Below are 4,642 nucleotides of genomic sequence, written 5' to 3' on the forward strand. Positions count from 1 at the left end.
TCCCTCAATCCAAAACATATGGAATTATACCTTCTGGAATCGTCTGCATTGAGTCGTTAATTTAATATTATTCATTATGTGGTAGTACAGCAATTGAATCAAAACACCTGAACGTTTAATTCCGATGAAGCGTCCAACATTTCCGTCGCCTTCTATTCCACTAGTTCTCATTCCTAGTTGGTTTTCACGAAAAATACGACGCATGTCGTCTCTGGAATCGTAACACAGGGCGCAACAGCCATCATAATTGAAAGAGGGGTCAATCCCAAAAGCTTCCTCCAAGCCGAGATTATCAGCAGTATATTGAGTTAATATGCCAAGCACACGCACGGTTTCTTTTCCTTGAATATTTAGGAGATATCCAGCCGTCTATTTTTTTTTATTTCTTGAACTTTGTAACTCATTAACTGCTCATATCCGCCACCTTCTGAAAGATGTTTGGAGTTAGAAATTGCAATAAGAGGTTTGTTTGCCAGGCGAGCATTCAATTTTGGAACTATATTATAAAAAGTTAAATAGAACCTTTTGTGCCGCTAGGTGGACCAGCTCGCATTCCATTGCTCAAAGAAGCCGCGTCAGAAAACAATGAGTAAATACAATTACGTGATCTAAGTTCACTGCTTCTTTGGACAATCTGCTTTCTTGAAAATGTGTTTAAGTTTGATATTTCGTGTAAACACCGTGAACTTCTCATTACTTCTTACAACTTTTAACGTTGCAGGAAAGACTTCTGCTAATTCTGGGTCCAATACGAGGGACTGAATTGCTTTTTGGATTGAAATGTATTGCGCCGTTTTGTATTTGTTACTTAATCCATGTCTCCCTATTTTTATTGTTTCATGGGACACGAATCTTTCGAGTCTTTTGTATAATTTTTGTACTTTTCTCTCAGACTGCATATCGTCAAATACATGCTTTAGCGAAACGAGCTGTTCTATTACTTCCTCACTTGTATCTTTTACAATTTCAGTGATCCCTAGCGTTTGAAACGAATTGTGAATCATAAATTAAGTTTTGTTGACAAACAACTGTACGAAAGAAGAAAAATATTTTGCAATTTCAACAGTTTTGTGGAATACCACACTTTGCTCGTAGGTTCGACATTATTTTAAACGCTTCGTCTGCAAAATTCTTGTAACATAAAAAAAAATTCATTTACCTCGTCATTCTCGGATTCGTATGATCCCTCACTAAAGCCTGACATATCAATTTCCATTCGTGTAATGCAGTTTTGATTACTTTCCTTCAATATTTCAGTATCATGGTCATTCAGTTGAACGTGGCCGCATTCCGTTACTTGAGTAAAATCTGTGAAATTACCACTATACAAATTTATAAAATGGCGTACGTAGTTCATCTTTATGGAGTTCACAGATACAAAACAATTACCTTTAGCACTTTAGTGGGATAAGTCATTTCACTACAATTTTCATGCTTATTTAGATGTGTATAAATAACATAACTGTCACCTATCACTAAATTTTTTTCGCAAATAGTGCACTTATACACTTTTTTGTCAGTTGATTACTTGTCCGTTATGCCGTTCTTCGATTGAAGTACGAGCTTTTCTTGGTTCTTAAATATATCTAGAGATCACATTTTTTTTCTTTGTGTTTTTTACTATGCATGTGCCTTTGTGTTTTGTTACTACTGCAATAGTACAATATACATACTATATACTATACTATGTCAATGACCAAAGAAATTGGAAAGACGGTTTATTAACAATGGAAAGCATAATTTCATATAACATGTGCGTGAAAAAAGAAATATTATAAAGTTTCATTTTTAGATATTGCAGAATTTATATGTGCAGTGTTATATCCACCATCTGCCGAGCGTTTTTTTTTTTTTTTGAGAAGTATACCTGGATTTTAGTTGGAAAAGCTTGAAGAAGATAGGGCATCTTCTTTACTTCTTTACGAAATCCTTAAGTTATTTACGGCCTGATGACAGCAACATTAAAATCAACAGAAGTGAATGCAATATCACCCAATTCAGAAATGTTTTCATACAAATTAAGAAAGTAAATAACGATTATTGCAATCTACATTTTAAAGAAACAATTGGTAATTTTAATAATGTAGATTAGAAGCAGGAAAAGAATAACAAGTAAACTGAATTGGACAAAATTACAAGGCCACATACAACACGACACGAGAGACACAGTGGATGCATTGAATGTATAAAAACTTTTTTTTAGATTAAAAATATTGTAGTTTATTACTCTAATTTAAAAAACTACGCAAGAAAAGAAAATATTTATAAAAAATTTGCATTTTAAAGTTGTTGAAATTGTTCACTTTTAGCTGTGTTAGAAGCGGCAAAGCTGTTCTCGGATAAAATTTATTGGAATAGTGCTTTCAGAGGCAGAATCCATTGATTTACAGGCCAAACTCTTATCTCAAAATGAAGCTCTGAGTAACTTACACTTATTTATTTTATTTTAATAAAGGTGCCATTACAGACCAAGTTTTGGACATTTTAGGCCCCGGGCCGAAATGGTCGAAAAGGTATGGGGCCGAAATGGTAGGGTCCAAAACGTCGGAATACCCCCTTACTCGCCAGTGGAGGTTATTTTCTTAAAATGCAGTTGGTAGCAATATTTATAATTTCTCATTTTTTAACTATTTCAGTTGTGGGCCACTTTTCAATTTGGCTGTTGCCGTGGAATCCGATAGAGAACAATTATACTTTGGATTCCACATTGGTTCTGTCAGATCAATCGTTCTTCAGGAACTCACAAAAAAATGATTCTCAACAAAAAGGAAAACACATTGGGGGTATCCTTGTTTACAAAGTTCAAGTGTGAACTTATGGTTCCTGGCGTATTTTATGGTGTTTCATTTTTTCATAAATGATATGTATATGCTAATTTTCTGTTTATTAGGTCATCGTGCACAGTTCTTCAGTGAGACTTCAAAAAAGGATGCTGAAAATATGGCCTTCTTTAAGTTGGCCTCCAATCTGTTTCGTAGTAAAGTTATTGAACACTACGGTCACTACAGGGAAGAGGCGGAACGGAAACGTCAAACGAGAAACCCTGAAGTAGTTCAGGCGCCTTTTATGGCTCCAAATGCAGTTCAGGCGTCCGTCATGGCTCCAAATGTAATTCAGGCGCCCGTCATGGCTCCAAATGTAGCAGCCAATGCTGCTACAGTTGGAGTAGTTGAAAACGCATCCATTCAAGATGGTGGTAGGCGCAATAGGATTCTGGATTAGCATGATGTTTAAATCACCCATTGCCATTCATTCTTAAAAAGTGTGTTCTCTTTAATCATTAATTCTTGCCAGCTCCCATTCCGGTTCCATTGCCGGAAGCGGATAGGACAAAATGTCTTCAATAAAACTTGGTTGATGACATTGGAATATAGCAAAGGTTCAAGCTTGGCTAGCTCAGTCGGTAGAGCATAAGACTCTTAATTTCAGGGTCGGGGGTTCGAGCCCCCCGTTGGGCGTTGCATATTTGCAAATATTGTTGATTTAAGTTAGATTTTGGGAGACCATCGTTAGTATTTTGTAGTCATTTCAGAAAAATTCAATGTTGGCATGAAGTTTTCATAGTGTAGTGGTTGTCACGTCGGCCTAACACGCTGAAAGTCCTCAGTTCGATCCTGGGTGGAAACAGGGAAGTATTTTTAGAAAGACTATCAATCAGATGCATATTTGGAATTTATGCAAAGGCCATATTCTTTGTGAATGAAATCTACAATCTGACAATCTGAAAATATTCGCAATGCTGTATCCGGAAGAAGTCAACAGACAGGGGGAGATCAATGGCGACTGCTTTTGTTGTGCAGGTGCTATAACCCTTAAGAGACTTTCTTCTTTAGCCAATCGACAATGCCCTTTGGTTTTAGGAATGTGGGAAATGACTTGTGCTGGATGGGGAAGAAGTCCATAAACACCAGAAGAGGGGAATCTATGATAGATTACACCTGAACCTGGAACAGTAGCTCCACAGAGAGAATGAACATGATGCGTGTGCACCCTACGCTGCAAATGTTCAGTAGATTCAACAGTCATCAGCTAAAGAAGCCATATCGTGAGTGTGCACTCTACAATGCAAGCTTTAGTCGGGTATAAAGTCATGAGAAGAAGAGTTCAAAATAGAGCAGGAGATTTCAATTACCATGCGCCCCTGGGTGGGATCGAACCACCAGCCTTCCGGTTAACAGCCGAACGCGCTAGCCAATTGCGCCACAGAGGCATGTTAATTAACTAACGACAACCATTAGGAAAGCAAACAATACATTTTTGTGCAGCTGTGCTGTGCTGTGCTGTGCTGTGCCTGGAAGAATTTCTTCTTGTTCCTATTTCATAAACATCGTGGATGTTTTATGAATTCATTAATTCAATTAACTTTAAATGGTGTATTGGACATTAATTTACATATCCTGTAAGAATAAATCGCTTTGAATATGCGAAACAGTAAATATATCAAATTCAAATTCATTGAAGTGGTGTTTGCCAGCTCGTCAAAGCAGTATTTTTGATTTTTCTTCAACACCAATGCAAGATATGACTTATAAGAAGTTATTATGTCAATTATTCATGTGTGAACGAAGTAGAAATGAAAATCCATATTTTTACCTAAAATGTATCATTATTGAAAATTGACTTCAATTCCGTAGGTTGACTA

The 4,642-nt window shown here is 36.6% G+C and overlaps 1 non-coding gene across 1 annotated transcript; it reads right to left on the reverse strand.

The window, feature by feature from the left end:
- Positions 1-4,136: 4,136 nt before the first annotated feature.
- Trnan-guu lies at positions 4,137-4,210 on the reverse strand. The gene has a single exon. It is a non-coding gene; the product is annotated as a tRNA-Asn (tRNA).
- Positions 4,211-4,642: the final 432 nt, after the last annotated feature.

Source organism: Daphnia pulicaria, chromosome 6, assembly GCF_021234035.1.
Source record: "Daphnia pulicaria isolate SC F1-1A chromosome 6, SC_F0-13Bv2, whole genome shotgun sequence".
Classification (NCBI taxonomy): Eukaryota; Metazoa; Arthropoda; class Branchiopoda; order Diplostraca; family Daphniidae; genus Daphnia; species Daphnia pulicaria.